At 36.7% G+C, this 20,958-nt stretch overlaps 1 protein-coding gene across 1 annotated transcript in view; it reads right to left on the bottom strand.

Moving 5' to 3' along the window:
• The window catches only part of TSHZ2 (teashirt zinc finger homeobox 2), an 863,437-nt gene that overhangs the window by 180,495 nt on the left and 661,984 nt on the right, over positions 1–20,958 (bottom strand). Inside the window, exon 9 of the transcript XR_012851541.1 lies at positions 16,072–16,278. The gene's annotated coding sequence lies outside the window, so the exon portion shown is untranslated. The remainder of the gene's footprint in view (positions 1–16,071; positions 16,279–20,958) is intronic.

Here is a 20,958-nt window from a genome sequence, read left to right as displayed (position 1 = left end):
CTCTCACGTGGGTAAGATAAGATTTCACACTGTGTTACGCTAAGTGGAAGATTCATCATATTGGGAGTTATTTTCGGCACATTGATGAATCAGTCGTTATAGAGCCGCACAGCGTGAAGTCTTCTTTTACCTCATGTGAGAGGTGGTGGCTGATTAATACACGTCGCAGAGTAACGGACCCGACTTCCCCTGGACGACAGTAACGATAAATGTGTTCTGAGGGGGGTTGTTTCTAGATAACACCTTTTTCTAACTTGAGCTAAAAACAACAGACCTCAAAGCCGCCATCTTGGCTGTATGTAGAGTGTTTGCGCCACATTGTAAAAATGAAGAACGCACCTTTGATTTCATAAACGCTTATGGGGGAATGTACTTTTTTTAAAGGAACACTTCCGGCCAAACTAATCCATTGTGTTATGCCTAGTGCATGGCCTGAGGGGGCGGAGCATGACACAGAAATTAAACAAATTGACTGGAGAAGTAGTCTTGACATGACTGGAGCAGTAGTCTTGACATGACTGGAGAAGTAGTCTTGACATGACTGGAGCAGTAGTCTTGACATGACTGGAGCAGTAGTCTTGACATGACTGGAGCAGTAGTCTTGACATGACTGGAGCAGTAGTCTTGACATGACTGGAGCAGTAGTCTTGACCTGACTGGAGCAGTAGTCTTGACGTGACTGGAGCAGTAGTCTTGACGTGACTGGAGCAGTAGTCTTGACCTGACTGGAGCAGTAGTCTTGACCTGACTGGAGCAGTAGTCTTGACCTGACTGGAGCAGTAGTCTTGACCTGACTGGAGCAGTAGTCTTGACCTGACTGGAGCAGTAGTCTTGACCTGACTGGAGCAGTAGTCTTGACCTGACTGGAGTAGTAGTCTTGACCTGACTGGTGCAGTAGTCTTGACCTGACTGGAGTAGTAGTCTTGACGTGACTGGAGCAGTAGTCTTGACGTGACTGGAGCAGTAGTCTTGACATGACTGGAGCAGTAGTCTTGACCTGACTGGAGCAGTAGTCTTGACGTGACTGGTCTAGTAGTCTAGACGTGACTGGAGCAGTAGTCTTGACCTGACTGGAGTAGTAGTCTTGACGTGACTGGAGTAGTAGTCTTGACATGACTGGAGCAGTAGTCTTGACCTGACTGGAGCAGTAGTCTTGACGTGACTGGAGCAGTAGTCTAGACGTGACTGGAGCAGTAGTCTTGACGTGACTGGAGCAGTAGTCTTGACGTGACTGGAGCAGTAGTCTTGACCTGACTGGAGCAGTAGTCTTGACGTGACTGGAGCAGTAGTCTAGACGTGACTGGAGCAGTAGTCTTGACCTGACTGGAGTAGTAGTCTTGACGTGACTGGAGTAGTAGTCTTGACGTGACTGGAGTAGTAGTCTTGACATGACTGGAGCAGTAGTCTTGACCTGACTGGAGCAGTAGTCTTGACGTGACTGGAGTAGTAGTCTTGACCTGACTGGAGCAGTAGTCTTGACCTGACTGGAGCAGTAGTCTTGACGTGACTGGAGTAGTAGTCTTGACATGACTGGAGCAGTAGTCTTGACATGACTGGAGCAGTAGTCTTGACCTGACTGGAGCAGTAGTCTTGACATGACTGGAGCAGTAGTCTTGACCTGACTGGAGCAGTAGTCTTGACGTGACTGGAGTAGTAGTCTTGACGTGACTGGAGCAGTAGTCTTGACGTGACTGGAGCAGTAGTCTTGACGTGACTGGAGCAGTAGTCTTGACCTGACTGGAGCAGTAGTCTTGACCTGACTGGAGCAGTAGTCTTGACATGACTGGAGCAGTAGTCTTGACCTGACTGGAGCAGTAGTCTTGACGTGACTGGAGTAGTAGTCTTGACGTGACTGGAGCAGTAGTCTTGACGTGACTGGAGCAGTAGTCTTGACCTGACTGGAGCAGTAGTCTTGACCTGACTGGTGCAGTAGTCTTGACGTGACTGGAGCAGTAGTCTTGACATGACTGGAGCAGTAGTCTTGACCTGACTGGAGCAGTAGTCTTGACGTGACTGGAGTAGTAGTCTTGACGTGACTGGAGCAGTAGTCTTGACGTGACTGGAGCAGTAGTCTTGACCTGACTGGAGCAGTAGTCTTGACCTGACTGGTGCAGTAGTCTTGACGTGACTGGAGCAGTAGTCTTGACATGACTGGAGCAGTAGTCTTGACCTGACTGGAGCAGTAGTCTTGACGTGACTGGAGTAGTAGTCTTGACGTGACTGGAGCAGTAGTCTTGACGTGACTGGAGCAGTAGTCTTGACCTGACTGGAGCAGTAGTCTTGACCTGACTGGTGCAGTAGTCTTGACGTGACTGGAGCAGTAGTCTTGACATGACTGGAGCAGTAGTCTTGACCTGACTGGAGCAGTAGTCTTGACCTGACTGGTGCAGTAGTCTTGACGTGACTGGAGTAGTAGTCTTGACGTGACTGGCGCAGTAGTCTTGACGTGACTGGAGCAGTAGTCTTGACATGACTGGAGCAGTAGTCTTGACCTGACTGGAGCAGTAGTCTTGACATGACTGGAGCAGTAGTCTTGACCTGACTGGAGCAGTAGTCTTGACGTGACTGGAGTAGTAGTCTTGACGTGACTGGAGCAGTAGTCTTGACGTGACTGGAGCAGTAGTCTTGACCTGACTGGAGCAGTAGTCTTGACCTGACTGGTGCAGTAGTCTTGACGTGACTGGAGCAGTAGTCTTGACATGACTGGAGCAGTAGTCTTGACCTGACTGGAGCAGTAGTCTTGACGTGACTGGAGTAGTAGTCTTGACGTGACTGGAGCAGTAGTCTTGACGTGACTGGAGCAGTAGTCTTGACCTGACTGGAGCAGTAGTCTTGACCTGACTGGTGCAGTAGTCTTGACGTGACTGGAGCAGTAGTCTTGACATGACTGGAGCAGTAGTCTTGACCTGACTGGAGCAGTAGTCTTGACCTGACTGGTGCAGTAGTCTTGACGTGACTGGAGTAGTAGTCTTGACGTGACTGGAGCAGTAGTCTTGACGTGACTGGAGCAGTAGTCTTGACATGACTGGAGCAGTAGTCTTGACCTGACTGGAGCAGTAGTCTTGACGTGACTGGAGCAGTAGTCTAGACGTGACTGGAGCAGTAGTCTTGACCTGACTGGAGTAGTAGTCTTGACCTGACTGGAGTAGTAGTCTTGACGTGACTGGAGTAGTAGTCTTGATATGACTGGTGCAGTAGTTTAGCATCAGTGCATCCTCTTCTGCGCTGTATAAACACAAGAACCCTGCAGACCGTCCTTCCCCAGATGATGTTGCAGAACACAAGAAATAATGTGAAGCATTTATTGTTTATGTTGCTCTTTTATAGTGTGAGACATCAGAAAGTCTACAGATCCTCAGCACGGTCTGGAGGGATGTGTTCATACAAGAATCCCAGCACAGGAGCATCTCATCTTCTACCACAGCCAGCAAGGCCCCTATGAGCGGGATGAAAGCCGACTCCAGCAAGCAGGCGGGAAGAGCGGCCGATGGTTATACTGGACTCCTAACAACACAATCCTACAACCCTCCCGAAGCGCTGCCTCCTCCTGTGCGCCCTGCGGCCCCTCCACACATTTATATTCTGAATTACACACAAGTCTGATCTTAATAAAGCTCATTCAGTGTATAAGGAAGCATTATTAGATCACTGCTTGCTGTCATTGCAAGGAAATATCATTCTCATTCAGTATATAAAGAACCCTGATACTCACACAGGTGCGTATCTCGTTACAGTGTATCAGAGCTTTATCTGTGGCTGCATGACATGAGTAGGACTAGATCAGGATGGGTTATCAGGCTTTGAAGGTTAACAAGAATGTCTCCATTCACTGACACCAAGCAGAGATCTAAAAAATGAATCAGAAATTTGCTGAACAACTTTTACACAAAACGGAAAACGCCTTTAAAGCTAAAGGCTTTTGAAATTTGGAGCTTGTGTTAATCAGACATTTAGATTCTGATGAATTTGCAGAGTATTGTAAGATCTGTATTATTATTGTTATGTCCATCTATAGTATATGTATAATATTGTATGTATGACACAGTATGTGTATTATGTAGTTAAAGAATATATATAGTATATGTATAATATGGTATGTATGATATAGTAGGTGTTCTGGTATAGTATATGTATAATATTGTATGTATGATATAGTAGGTGTTCTGGTATAGTAGATGTATAATATTGTATGTATGATATAGTAGGTGGTCTGGTATAGTATATGTATAATATTGTATGTATGATATAGTAGGTGTTCTGGTATAGTATATGTATTATATTGTATGTATGATATAGTAGGTGGTCTGGTATAGTATATGTATAATATGGTATGTATGATATAGTAAGTGTTCTGGTATAGTATATGTATTATATTGTATGTATGATATAGTAGGTGGTCTGGTATAGTATATGTATAATATTGTATGTATGATATAGTAGGTGTTCTGGTATAGTATATGTATAATATGGTATGTATGATATAGGTGTTCTGGTATAGTATATGTATAATATGGTATGTATGATATAGGTGTTCTGGTATAGTATATGTATAATATGGTATGTATGATATAGGTGTTCTGGTATAGTATATGTATAATATGGTATGTATGATATAGTAGGTGTTCTGGTATAGTATATGTATAATATTGTATGTATGATATAGTAGGTGTTCTGGTATAGTATATGTATAATATTGTATGTATGATATAGTAGGTGTACTGGTATAGTATATGTATAATATGGTATGTATGATATAGTAGGTGTTCTGGTATAGTATATGTATTATATTGTATGTATGATATAGGTGTTCTGGTATAGTATATGTATTATATTGTATGTATGATATAGTAGGTGTACTGGTATAGTATATGTATAATATTGTATGAATGATATAGTAGGTGTTCTGGTATAGTATATGTATAATATGGTATGTATGATATAGTAGGTGTTCTGGTATAGTATATGTATAATATTGTATGAATGATATAGTAGGTGTACTGGTATAGTATATGTATAATATTGTATGTATGATATAGTAGGTGTTCTGGTATAGTATATGTACAATATTGTATGTATGATATAGGTGTTCTGGTATAGTATATGTATAATATTGTATGTATGATATAGTAGGTGTTCTGGTATAGTATATGTATAATATTGTATGTATGATATAGGTGTACTGGTATAGTATATGTATAATATTGTATGTATGATATAGTAGGTGTTCTGGTATAGTATATGTATAATATTGTATGTATGATATAGTAGGTGTTCTGGTATAGTATATGTATTATATTGTATGTGTGATATAGTAGGTGTTCTGGTATAGTATATGTATTATATTGTATGTATGATATAGTGTGTGTATTGGTATAGTATATGTATAATATGGTATGTATGATATAGTAGGTGTTCTGGTATAGTATATGTATTATATTGTATGTATGATATAGTAGGTGTTCTGGTATAGTATATGTATTATATTGTATGTATGATATAGTAGGTGTTCTGGTATAGTATATGTATTATATTGTATGTATGATATAGTAGGTGTTCTGGTATAGTATATGTATAATATTGTATGTATGATATAGGTGTTCTGGTATAGTATATGTATAATATTGTATGTATGATATAGTAGGTGTTCTGGTATAGTATATGTATTATATTGTATGTATGATATAGTAGGTGTTCTGGTATAGTATATGTATAATATGGTATGTATGATATAGTAGGTGTTCTGGTATAGTATATGTATAATATGGTATGTATGATATAGTAGGTGTTCTGGTATAGTATATGTATAATATTGTATGAATGATATAGTAGGTGTTTTGGTATAGTATATGTATAATATTGTATGTATGATATAGTAGGTGTTTTGGTATAGTATATGTATAATATTGTATGTATGATATAGTAGGTGTTCTGGTATAGTATATGTATAATATTGTATGTATGATATAGTAGGTGTTCTGGTATAGTATATGTATAATATGGTATGTATGATATAGTAGGTGTTCTGGTATAGTATATGTATAATATTGTATGTATGATATAGGTGTTCTGGTATAGTATATGTATTATATTGTATGTATGATATAGTAGGTGTTCTGGTATAGTATATGTATAATATTGTATGTATGATATAGTAGGTGTTCTGGTATAGTATATGTATAATATTGTATGTATGATATAGTAGGTGTTCTGGTATAGTATATGTATAATATTGTATGTATGATATAGTAGGTGTTCTGGTATAGTATATGTATAATATTGTATGTATGATATAGTAGGTGTTCTGGTATAGTATATGTATAATATGGTATGTATGATATAGTAGGTGTTCTGGTATAGTATATGTATAATATTGTATGTATGATATAGGTGTTCTGGTATAGTATATGTATTATATTGTATGTATGATATAGTAGGTGTTCTGGTATAGTATATGTATAATATTGTATGTATGATATAGTAGGTGTTCTGGTATAGTATATGTATAATATTGTATGTATGATATAGTAGGTGTTCTGGTATAGTATATGTATTATATTGTATGTATGATATAGTAGGTGTTCTGGTATAGTATATGTATAATATTGTATGTATGTATGATATAGTAGGTGTTCTGGTATAGTATATGTATAATATTGTATGTATGATATAGGTGTTCTGGTATAGTATATGTATAATATTGTATGTATGATATAGGTGTTCTGGTATAGTATATGTATTATATTGTATGTATGATATAGTAGGTGTTCTGGTATAGTATATGTATTATATTGTATGTATGATATAGTAGGTGTTCTGGTATAGTATATGTATAATATTGTATGTATGATATAGGTGTTCTGGTATAGTATATGTATAATATTGTATGTATGATATAGTAGGTGTTCTGGTATAGTATATGTATAATATTGTATGTATGATATAGGTGTTCTGGGATAGTATATGTATTATATTGTATGTATGATATTGTAGGTGTTCTGGTATAGTATATGTATTATATTGTATGTATGATATAGTAGGTGTTCTGGTATAGTATATGTATTATATTGTATGTATGATATAGTAGGTGTTCTGGTATAGTATATGTATAATATTGTATGTATGATATAGGTGTTCTGGTATAGTATATGTATAATATTGTATGTATGATATAGGTGTTCTGGTATAGTATATGTATAATATTGTATGTATGATATAGGTGTTCTGGTATAGTATATGTATTATATTGTATGTATGATATAGTAGGTGTTCTGGTACAGTATATGTATTATATTGTATGTATGATATAGTAGGTGTTCTGGTATAGTATATGTATAATATTGTATGTATGATATAGTAGGTGGTCTGGTATAGTATATGTATAATATTGTATGTATGATATAGTAGGTGTTCTGGTATAGTATATGTATTATATTGTATGTATGATATAGTAGGTGTACTGGTATAGTATATGTATAATATTGTATGTATGACACAGTATGTGTATTATGTAGTTAAAGAATATATATAGTATATGTATAATATGGTATGTATGATATAGTAGGTGTTCTGGTATAGTATATGTATAATATTGTATGTATGATATAGGTGAACTGGTATAGTATATGTATAATATTGTATGTATGTTATAGTAGGTGTTCTGGTATAGTATATGTATAATATTGTATGTATGATATAGTAGGTGTTCTGGTATAGTATATGTATTATATTGTATGTGTGATATAGTAGGTGTTCTGGTATAGTATATGTATTATATTGTATGTATGATATAGTAGGTGTACTGGTATAGTATATGTATAATATGGTATGTATGATATAGTAAGTGTACTGGTATAGTATATGTATTATATTGTATGTATGATATAGTAGGTGTTCTGGTATAGTATATGTATTATATTGTATGTATGATATAGTAGGTGTTCTGGTATAGTATATGTATAATATTGTATGTATGATATAGTAAGTGTACTGGTATAGTATATGTATAATATTGTATGTAGGATATAGTAGGTGTTCTGGTATAGTATATGTATAATATTGTATGTATGATATAGTAGGTGTTCTGGTATAGTATATGTATTATATTGTATGTATGATATAGTAGGTGTTCTGGTATAGTATATGTATAATATTGTATGTATGATATAGGTGTTCTGGTATAGTATATGTATTATATTGTATGTATGATATAGTAGGTGTTCTGGTATAGTATATGTATAATATTGTATGTATGATATAGGTGTTCTGGTATAGTATATGTATAATATTGTATGTATGATATAGTAGGTGTTCTGGTATAGTATATGTATTATATTGTATGTATGATATAGTAGGTGTTCTGGTATAGTATATGTATAATATGGTATGTATGATATAGTAGGTGTTCTGGTATAGTATATGTATTATATTGTATGTATGATATAGTAGGTGTTCTGGTATAGTATATGTATAATATTGTATGTATGATATAGTAGGTGTTTTGGTATAGTATATGTATAATATTGTATGTATGATATAGTAGGTGTTCTGGTATAGTATATGTATTATATTGTATGTATGATATAGTAGGTGTTCTGGTATAGTATATGTATAATATTGTATGTATGATATAGTAGGTGTTCTGGTATAGTATATGTATAATATTGTATGTATGATATAGGTGTTCTGGTATAGTATATGTATTATATTGTATGTATGATATAGTAGGTGTTCTGGTATAGTATATGTATAATATTGTATGTATGATATAGTAGGTGTTCTGGTATAGTATATGTATAATATTGTATGTATGATATAGTAGGTGTTCTGGTATAGTATATGTATAATATTGTATGTATGATATAGTAAGTGTTCTGGTATAGTATATGTATAATATTGTATGTATGATATAGTAGGTGTTCTGGTATAGTATATGTATAATATTGTATGTATGATATAGTAAGTGTTCTGGTATAGTATATGTATAATATTGTATGTATGATATAGTAGGTGTACTGGTATAGTATATGTATAATATTGTATGTATGATATAGTAGGTGTTCTGGTATAGTATATGTATAATATTGTATGTATGATATAGTAGGTGTTTTGGTATAGTATATGTATAATATTGTATGTATGATATAGTAGGTGTTCTGGTATAGTATATGTATAATATTGTATGTATGATATAGTAGGTGTTCTGGTATAGTATATGTATTATATTGTATGTATGATATAGTAGGTGTTCTGGTATAGTATATGTATAATATTGTATGTATGTATGATATAGTAGGTGTTCTGGTATAGTATATGTATAATATTGTATGTATGATATAGGTGTTCTGGTATAGTATATGTATAATATTGTATGTATGATATAGGTGTTCTGGTATAGTATATGTATTATATTGTATGTATGATATAGTAGGTGTTCTGGTATAGTATATGTATAATATTGTATGTATGATATAGGTGTTCTGGTATAGTATATGTATAATATTGTATGTATGATATAGGTGTTCTGGTATAGTATATGTATAATATTGTATGTATGATATAGGTGTTCTGGTATAGTATATGTATAATATTGTATGTATGATATAGTAGGTGTTCTGGTATAGTATATGTATAATATGGTATGTATGATATAGTAGGTGTTCTGGTATAGTATATGTATTATATTGTATGTATGATATAGTAGGTGTTCTGGTATAGTATATGTATAATATTGTATGTATGATATAGGTGTTCTGGTATAGTATATGTATAATATTGTATGTATGATATAGTAGGTGTTCTGGTATAGTATATGTATAATATTGTATGTATGATATAGGTGTTCTGGTATAGTATATGTATTATATTTTATGTATGATATAGGTGTTCTGGTATAGTATATGTATTATATTGTATGTATGATATAGTAGGTGTTCTGGTATAGTATATGTATAATATGGTATGTATGATATAGTAGGTGTTCTGGTATAGTATATGTATAATATTGTATGTATGATATAGGTGTTCTGGTATAGTATATGTATTATATTGTATGTATGATATAGGTGTTCTGGTATAGTATATGTATTATATTGTATGTATGATATAGTAGGTGTTCTGGTATAGTATATGTATTATATTGTATGTATGATATAGTAGGTGTTCTGGTATAGTATATGTATAATATTGTATGTATGATATAGGTGTTCTGGTATAGTATATGTATAATATTGTATGTATGATATAGGTGTTCTGGTATAGTATATGTATTATATTGTATGTATGATATAGGTGTACTGGTATAGTATATGTATAATATTGTATGTATGATATAGGTGTTCTGGTATAGTATATGTATAATATTGTATGTATGATATAGGTGTTCTGGTATAGTATATGTATAATATTGTATGTATGATATAGTAGGTGTTCTGGTATAGTATATGTATAATATTGTATGTATGATATAGGTGTTCTGGTATAGTATATGTATTATATTTTATGTATGATATAGGTGTTCTGGTATAGTATATGTATTATATTGTATGTATGATATAGTAGGTGTTCTGGTATAGTATATGTATAATATGGTATGTATGATATAGTAGGTGTTCTGGTATAGTATATGTATAATATTGTATGTATGATATAGGTGTTCTGGTATAGTATATGTATAATATTGTATGTATGATATAGGTGTTCTGGTATAGTATATGTATAATATTGTATGTATGATATAGTAGGTGTTCTGGTACAGTATATGTATTATATTGTATGTATGATATAGTAGGTGTTCTGGTATAGTATATGTATAATATTGTATGTATGATATAGGTGTTCTGGTATAGTATATGTATTATATTGTATGTATGATATAGTAGGTGTTCTGGTACAGTATATGTATTATATTGTATGTATGATATAGTAGGTGTTCTGGTATAGTATATGTATAATATTGTATGTATGATATAGGTGTTCTGGTATAGTATATGTATTATATTGTATGTATGATATAGTAGGTGTACTGGTATAGTATATGTATAATATGGTATGTATGATATAGTAGGTGTTCTGGTATAGTATATGAAATTATATTGTATGTATGATATAGTAGGTGTTCTGGTATAGTATATGTATAATATGGTATGTATGATATAGGTGTTCTGGTATAGTATATGTATAATATGGTATGTATGATATAGTAGGTGTTCTGGTATAGTATATGTATTATATTGTATGTATGATATAGTAGGTGTTCTGGTATAGTATATGTATAATATTGTATGTATGATATAGGTGTTCTGGTATAGTATATGTATAATATGGTATGTATGATATAGTAGGTGTACTGGTATAGTATATGTATAATATGGTATGTATGATATAGTAGGTGTACTGGTATAGTATATGTATAATATTGTATGTATGATATAGTAAGTGTACTGGTATAGTATATGTATAATATTGTATGTATGATATAGTAGGTGTTCTGGTATAGTATATGTATAATATGGTATGTATGATATAGTAGGTGTTCTGGTATAGTATATGTATAATATTCTATGTATGATATAGTAGGTGTTCTGGTATAGTATATGTATAATATTGTATGTATGATATAGTAAGTGTTCTGGTATAGTATATGTATAATATTGTATGTATGATATAGTAGGTGTTCTGGTATAGTATATGTATAATATTGTATGTATGATATAGTAGGTGTTCTGGTATAGTATATGTATTATATTGTATGTATGATATAGTAGGTGTTCTGGTATAGTATATGTATAATATTGTATGTATGATATAGTAGGTGTTCTGGTATAGTATATGTATTATATTGTATGTATGATATAGTAGGTGTACTGGTATAGTATATGTATTATATTGTATGTATGATATAGTAGGTGTTCTGGTATAGTATATGTATTATATTGTATGTATGATATAGTAAGTGTACTGGTATAGTATATGTATAATATTGTATGTATGATATAGTAGGTGTTCTGGTATAGTATATGTATAATATGGTATGTATGATATAGTAGGTGTTCTGGTATAGTATATGTATAATATTCTATGTATGATATAGTAGGTGTTCTGGTATAGTATATGTATAATATTGTATGTATGATATAGTAAGTGTTCTGGTATAGTATATGTATAATATTGTATGTATGATATAGTAGGTGTTCTGGTATAGTATATGTATAATATTGTATGTATGATATAGTAGGTGTTCTGGTATAGTATATGTATTATATTGTATGTATGATATAGTAGGTGTTCTGGTATAGTATATGTATAATATTGTATGTATGATATAGTAGGTGTTCTGGTATAGTATATGTATTATATTGTATGTATGATATAGTAGGTGTACTGGTATAGTATATGTATTATATTGTATGTATGATATAGTAGGTGTTCTGGTATAGTATATGTATAATATTGTATGTATGATATAGGTGTTCTGGTATAGTATATGTATAATATTGTATGTATGATATAGTAGGTGTTCTGGTATAGTATATGTATAATATTGTATGTATGATATAGTAAGTGTACTGGTATAGTATATGTATAATATTGTATGTATGATATAGTAGGTGTTCTGGTACAGTATATGTATAATATATCTTCTATATGATAATCCACTCTTGCGTGTGTTCTGTAGGTCACATCTTGCGGGGGTCCATGCTTTTAGCGGGGAGTCTCCAGCCCTGTACAGACATATTCCTCCTCATGTTTCCACACGTTAGACTCATGTGAAAGAGCGACTCCTGGAGTTATATGGAAGACATGGGCGACGTCTCTGCAGCAAATCACTATTTCCCCATCTTCTATGTACATTCCCCCAGAATAAGGGTGAGAACGGATCCATGACCGGAGCAGTAGAGTTATTCAGTGACGGGTAGCAAAGGTTTGGAACGTGAAAAACACATTACTTCCGTCCATCGCCATTTGCACGCATTACAATTGCCGTTTCTGACAGATCTCATTGATTGTGTTGATGGGGAACCCACATTGTCATCTATTACCCACACGGGTGATCACAGCCGATACAACCTGTGACTCACCTGCTGGTGCAAAATTACAACTCCCAGCATATCATGTCCGCCGGTAGCTGTCAGCGAATGTTGGGTGTTGCAGTTTTACAACATCGGGAGAGCCACAGATTAGAGGGCACTGACCTAGACGGAGGCTGCTGCCATATTGGACTATACGTAGCTTAAAAGCAATTACATGAAAGTGCAGTCAGTGGGGGTCCCAACGGCTGATCTTGGGGGTCCCAGTTCACATCCTTGGAATGCGCCATCACTCTCCATAATAATCAAGACATACAAACAGCCCAGGGAAATAATACTGTATACTTCTGTAATATGCCATATACTATCCATGTGTAATATAACTCTGGTATAATCATCTCATACATGCCCTTATATCGTCTATGTAGGTACATAATATATAGTCCCACCTACCAGTATATGTCAGGATCTACAGCCCCATCCCCTCTGGATGGTCAAAATGCCCACAAACCAATATACAACACCTTTATATATGTATAATATATAGTACCCCATCAGAGTAATCCCCACTATACATTAAAGCCCCTAGAAAAATCCGCTCGCCTTCCTCTCCACCCATTACCATGTGTCTCCCTCCTTTTTCCCACCATGTGTCATGTGACTCTATCTAGGCTTTATCTCATATAATGATGTCTTCATAAAGTATAACCCCCATCATCAGCAGCTGGAAACGCTGGTCTTATGATTGCATAGTATGGAGATTCCATTAATAAGTAGGCGCCGGCTCCGCCGCGGTATTCTAGCGCTTTATATCGCTGTATTCTGGGTTCAAGGACACGGACCCGTCAGGACGAGCAGAAGGAGCGCAGGAAATATGATGTGTTTAATTAAAGCGATGCAATGTGCCATATACATATACAACCCCGTACATAAAATATTACTGCTGCTACCACGCGCTTCGCTTTCTGCTCTGGAAAACCTTGTACGAGCCGACCGGCTGACATGTTAATGTTCACAAACCAAGAGGGACAAATGTAATTGAGGGACTGTCACGCTGCCCGGCGCCTACATGATAACTGCTCCTCTTGTCTTACGTCTTCCCATCGTGGGATAAACTGAACTGTAGAAAGGGAGCAACGAATACATGAAAGAACGTAAAAGTGAAGGGAGCGCGGAGCGTCACTCCATGCCTAGACCCTGGCAGTCAGTGAATAGACACATTCATGCGAAGCGGCGCAATAGGATATATTAATAATATAGGAGTAGAGATGAGCGGTCGTTGTTTTCCCATATTTCCCTCCCATTTGAGACAATAGAAGCCATAATACGGTCCAATGTAGTAAATATCAGTAATCTGGCATCCTATAATCCAGAAATCTTGACATTTTAGAACCTTTTTAAACCTAAAATGTTCCGATCGTTTTTCTGTTTAACATGTGGTCGTTCTCCTACATTTTTGTTTTAGGATTCACACGATCAGTAAGTGTAAATAAAGCTAAAAGAGAATCTCCATATTGTATCATCAAATCCAAAATTCTGTTTTTCCATAAAATATCTTCAATCTTCCAGGGTTTAGGGCTCAGTTTTTCTGATACAGAGCTCCAAATCCCCATGCATAGACAGATTTAAAATATATAATATGCTTAATACCTGCAGCCACCACTAGGGGGAGCACAGGAGCTTACTGCATACGGTTTATACATTGAACTCAATAACAAAACCATATGCAGAGAGCTCCCTCTAGTGGTGGCGGCAGGTAGCAGAATATGATCATGTAACTGTCTATGCAGGGGATTTGGAACTCTGTATCAGAAAAATTGAGCTCCAAGCACAATAAAAACATTTATCAGGGTCAAATGTTGACCCTATTTTGATAAAAAATAAAATCGTGATTGAGGAAGGACGTTTACAAAAAAATGTGAAAGTACTTTGCGGCAGAGAGGACATGTCACAGATTTGAAAATCCACCGTACACTCAAATCCACGTGGATTTTCTCTCCAGGCTGTGATAGCATTTTACTGTACAGTGTTGCGGATTTTACGTGCCAAAACACTGCATCAAATACGCCACATGTGAACGTGGACCTTCCGGATACTGCTCTACTAGTCCCATCTCCCAGCAGGACTGATCTTTGGCTTCAGTCCCTCATGCCTAGTCCTTCTAACCAGCTTTCTTCAGTCCTGGGGGGTCTCATTCCTGATAACTGTTGCCCCCAATGACTACCCCATTCTGTCTCCAACACCAGTTATTGTGGCTAATTCAATAGCTCGGTCCCTAACATGCAATCACACAGTATAACTCTGCTTGCTGCTCATAGAGACCCCCTTAGCTACTGAGCACCCCTGCCATTTATTTTATATATTCTCATTTCGTCTCTTAACAAACGTTCCTTAGAAAAAAAAATCCTCTGTGGCTGGTGTCTATGTGAAGCTGGGAAGGGGCAGCGTCGTCTATGAGCCGGCGCTCCACAATCCATCACTCAAAAGATCATACGGATAAAATAATAAGGCGACTCCAGCGCGGGCCGTCTAAACTCACACAAATCATATTCCCTCTGCTTTATGGGTTGGGGTTAATTGTCCGCACTGTTAATAAAGAAGAGGGAAGCAGACAGATGGGGAGCGCGGCGCGCGGCAGAGGCGCTGGTGACTGTGTAATAACCGGGCTCCATCCCTTAGGATCGGGAACGGTAGCAGATAACGGACGGGGATGGAGCGGACAATGCTTATTAGGGACGAGGGGAGAGCGGTGGAGTCCATGGAGAGGAGACCAGCCGAATCTCCGAGTTTCAGATAATGTTCTTGTTTACACCTAATATCTTAACGAATCGTTATCTCGCCAGGAAGGCAGTTTAATTATTCATAGGAGGTGAGAAGCAACTAAAACAAATCAATTTTTTAGCTTGTGACCTGAAATGGTTCTCGCTGCAATGGTAATGTTCTCTATATTCCTAGCAGAAGGCAGGATGTAATTGGATTTGTATAAATTAGGTCAAATGACCAGTGATAATGCAAGAATTACTACCCGTGGCATTCTCAATTTTACCTGTACTTCATGGGTAATATATTTCAATGATTCTTCATTTTCATGAGCAAGAAGAAGATAAAACGGGCTCAACTTCCAGTACAGACAGAGAGGATGAGACTGTATCACTGCACACCTGGCTCCTTTGTTACATTGTATCACAGTGTGGAAAGATCGGGGTGACCCCCAAAAGTATTCAGCTTCTCTCCGCTGACCCGCTGCAACCTCCTACGAAAACATAGCTTAGAATTAGTACAACTGCTCGCTTAAAGGGTTCAGCACTGTAAATAAAGCTTAATCATTGTATAATAATAATAATAATAATAATAATAGAAAAAGTTTTTCAAGATCTCCGCTTGCTGTCAGTGAACGTCAACATTTACATCAAGAGGCTGAAAACCTGTCCAGAACATGTTCACAGTGTATGTCAGATCCATCAGCCTGGAGTTCAGGACAGGAGAGGATACTGTGCTACTGCAGTGTTCAGATTATTTACACTTATGCACTGTAACGACCTCTCAGCTCTGAAAAGTATTTGATCAGCACAGGTTTCTATCCATGAAATATAAAAGGTTTTAATTTCCTGACAGCAAGCAGAGACCTTGAAAATAGTGAAGAATTGAAACGGTCATTAAAAAGTTGCAGAACTTATTGTCACATGACATTCTCTATAGAACGTACCCTATATATATATATTATACACCGTTTTTGTTTCCACTTTTTCTCCTGCAGTGTTAGGGGCAGCAGTCTACATATTATAGAGATTCATTCTCGTGGTTCACTTATTACAATGCATATCGTTGCCACAATAACTTATATACCATAAGAAAACTCTTCATATAGCAAAACTATGACCAGGTGACAAAAGACTGTTCTCCATAGCCTCCAAGATGGCCGACAACGGCTGAGATTTCTTGTCCCTGGTTACAGAAGAGCCTCTCTGGAGCACAAACTGCTGCTTAACCAGCAAAATACTATGTAGACTAAAATCCCATTTACAAAAGACCAATAATTGTCCTATCCATATTATTGGCTCGTGTAAGGCTACGTTCACACGCAAAACGGCTTTAAAACACAGAGATATTTTCAAGGCAAAACAGCCTCTGATTTTCAGACGTTTAAGCATGAAACGTTTTTTTGATGTGCTTTTTGGCGTCCGTTTTTTGGAGCGCTTTTTCTATTGACACAATGAAAAACGGCTCAAGAAGTGCCATGCGCTTCTTTTTACAGGGCGATTTTTTACATGATGTATTTTCAAACGGCCACGTAAAAAAAAACGCCGGTTTTCCCATTAAAATCAATGGGCAGATGTTAGGAGGCGTTTAGCTTTCATTTTTTCAGCCGTTTTTCTGGGCGTTTACGGCCCGAAAAACGTCTGAAAATAACCTATGTGAACATACTCTAAATAGGGCAGCGATCAGCGGTCCATCAAGCAAACGCTCAATCGTCGGCTGATCACATCGTTTATGCGGGCTGCAAAATCATCGTTGTCGGTAGCGCGTCTTCCCGTGTAATCCGGGGATCTTCTGCTGACAATAATGCAAAATGATAGGGACCGAATGATCGTATTAACTGTATGTCCCCAAAAATTAAACCTTCGGCTTGTGTAAAAGGGCGCCGACCGACTTGTTAGATCGTCGATCGGCGCTCGTTGTGGACAGAAATCTGCCGGTGTGAACCAGCGTTTAGAGAACTGGAACATTTGTCAGCACAGGGAAGTTCTCTCGGGAACACAGGTTATTGCAGAGTTTCTTTGTGCTTCCAAAATGAACAAAAATACGACCCCCCCCCCCCCCCCCCAGCCCTGAGGACAACGGTAGTATAAATCTTGGGATGAATATATGATCTGTGATATGATATAGAGGAGAACACGAGGCTTTGTCTTCGGCTCAGCAACTTTGTGAACTTCATCCTGCGACACCCAGACATGAAAATAAATGCACCGAAAACTAATTACTATGCAGTCTATTTTAAGGACTTGCATAAACACCTTTGGGTGACAAATTCCTCCTTGCCGAGACCTCGGTGTTTGCATAATTCCAGGCACATCCTACCAGCGCTCCGCATTGTTGTAACACTGCGAGGATCTTTCCTCATCCAGATCTCAGTATTAAATGTGCATTGTCTGCTTATTTTCTCGCTCCTCCATCTGCCGTGGGCATGGGGCCAGCTATATGGGTGTTCCTGGCTGGGGCGCCGGATTCAGCACCTCTCACATGGGTGATGAAAGAGCAGCGGATGGCGGTATTATAAGCTGCGGGAGGGTCTGTCATAGACTTATGTGTTCTAGAAGATTCTCATTGGTAATGAATGGCAGGCAAATCCAGCATTGTGTCGGGTTATAGGGCGCGCCAAAGGAACGTGCACCACTTAATACGTCTGTATTGTCAGGAAAACAAATCCTGGGGTTGAGCTTATTGGGAAAGGGGAGGAGTTTGCCACAGAGAGAATTGTGGGCTCGGGAATGTGGTTGTCAGACAGGTTGCTTGTGCTTTGACCGGATCACAGGTCAAGTGTTGCTGGTTTTAAGCAGTCAATGTAATCTTATAACATCTCCTCTCAATTGTTGACCATTGCGCCATTTGTTAGGAAATTAATATTAGGTATGTATAAGATTGTCCCTTTCTGAACGAGTCTTAGGGGTGGAGCTTGTAAAGGAGTTCAGGAAGGGCATTAACCAATCCCATTCTCTGTTGCTCAGCAGTAAATTTGAGGTCACATGATAAGCCAATTAGGAGCAAAGATGGAATTCAGGGGATCACAATGTAAGTTACTGAAAATAACCGCGATATAGAGGAAGATATTGTATGATAACAGGGGACAAGGAGTTGTAATCAAACATTAAAAACAGCATATTGATGAGACCTTATTTTCTAGGACCATCACAAAACTAGTGATTTTAGTGTAGAATGGGTGAAATAGCGACTGCCGGGAAATCCATCATGTTTCTGCATACACAATTCTGCTGGTTGTCATTGGAAACAGTCAACAGATTTGTTGACAGACCAACCCCTATCATTTCTACATCAGATGATGTCACAGCGTCTGGTGTAAAGGGGAATACTTCCCAGAATGAAAATCACCAGAGCGAGATTTGACCTCTGACACCTGCAAAATAGTGAGTGCAGCTCTGGAGTATAAGGTACTGGATGTGACTCAGGATCAATACAGGATAAGTAATGTAATGTATGTACAGTGACTCCACCAGCAGAATAGTGAGTGCAGCCCTGGAGTATAATACAGGATGTAACTCAGGATCAGTACAGGATAAATAATGTATATACACAGTGACTCCACCAGCAAAATAGTGAGTGCAGCTCTGGAGTATAATACAGGATGTAACTCAGGATCAGTACAGGATAAGTAATGTAATGTATGTACACAGTGACTCCACCAGCAGAATAGTGAGTGCAGCTCTGGAGTATAATACAGGATATAACTCAGGATCAGTACAGGATAAGTAATGTAATGTATGTACACAGTGACTCCACCAGCAGAATAGTGAGTGCAGCTCTGGAGTATAATACAGGATGTAACTCAGGATCAGTACAGGATAAGTAATGTAATGTATGCACACAGTGACTCCACCAGCAGAATAGTGAGTGCAGCCCTGGAGTATAATACAGGATGTAACTCAGGATCAGTACAGGATAAATAATGTATATACACAGTGACTCCACCAGCAAAATAGTGAGTGCAGCTCTGGAGTATAATACAGGATGTAACTCAGGATCAGTACAGGATAAGTAATGTAATGTATGTACACAGTGACTCCACCAGCAGAATAGTGAGTGCAGCTCTGGAGTATAATACAGGATGTAACTCAGGATCAGTACAGGATAAGTAATGTAATGTATGTACACAGTGACTCCACCAGCAGAATAGTGAGTGCAACTCTGGAGTATAATACAGGATGTAACTCAGGATCAGTACAGGATAAGTAATGTAATGTATGTACACAGTGACTCCACCAGCAGAATAGTGAGTGCAGCTCTGGAGTATAATACAGGATATAACTCAGGATCAGTACAGGATAAGTAATGTATGTACAGTGACTCCACCAGCAAAATAGTGAGTACAGCTCTGGAGTATAATACAGGATGTAACTCAGGATCAGTACAGGATAAGCAATGTAATGTATGTACACAGTGACTCCACCAGCAGAATAGTGAGTGCTGCTCTGGAGTATAATACAGGATATAACTCAGGATCAGTACAGGATAAGTAATGTAATGTATGTACACAATGACTCCACCAGCAGAATAGTGAGTGCAGCTCTGGAGTATAATACAGGATGTAACTCAGGATCAGTACAGGATAAGTAATGTAATGTAATGTAATGTAATGTACACAGTGACTGCACCAGCAGAATAGTGAGTGCAGCTCTGGAGTATAATACAGGATGTAACTTAGGATCAGTACAGGATAAGTAATGTAATGTTTGTATACAGTGACTCCACCAGCAGAATAGTGAGTGCAGCTCTGGAGTATAATACAGGATGTAACTCAGGATCAGTACAGAATAAGTAATGTAATGTGTGTACACAGTGACTCCACCAGCAGAATAGTGAGTGCAGCTCTGGAGTATAATACAGGATGTAACTCAGGATCAGTACAGAATAAGTAATGTAATGTGTGTACACAGTGACTCCACCAGCAGAATAGTGTGTGCAGCTCTGGAGTATAATACAGTATATAACTCAGGATCAGTACAGGATAAGTAATGTAATGTATGTACACAGTGACTCCACCAGCAGAATAGTGAGTGCAGCTCTGGAGTATAATACAGGATGTAACTCAGGATCAGTACAGGATAAGTAATGTAATATATGTACACAGTGACTCCACCAGCAGAATAGTGAGTGCAGCTCTGGGGTATAATACAGGATATAACTCAGGATCAGTACA

The sequence above is a fragment of the Rhinoderma darwinii genome, chromosome 13 (genome assembly GCF_050947455.1).
Source record: "Rhinoderma darwinii isolate aRhiDar2 chromosome 13, aRhiDar2.hap1, whole genome shotgun sequence".
Taxonomy (NCBI): domain Eukaryota; kingdom Metazoa; phylum Chordata; class Amphibia; order Anura; family Rhinodermatidae; genus Rhinoderma; species Rhinoderma darwinii.
The sequence above is the reverse complement of the archived record's forward strand: the minus strand, read 5'-3'. Positions and strand labels throughout refer to the sequence as shown.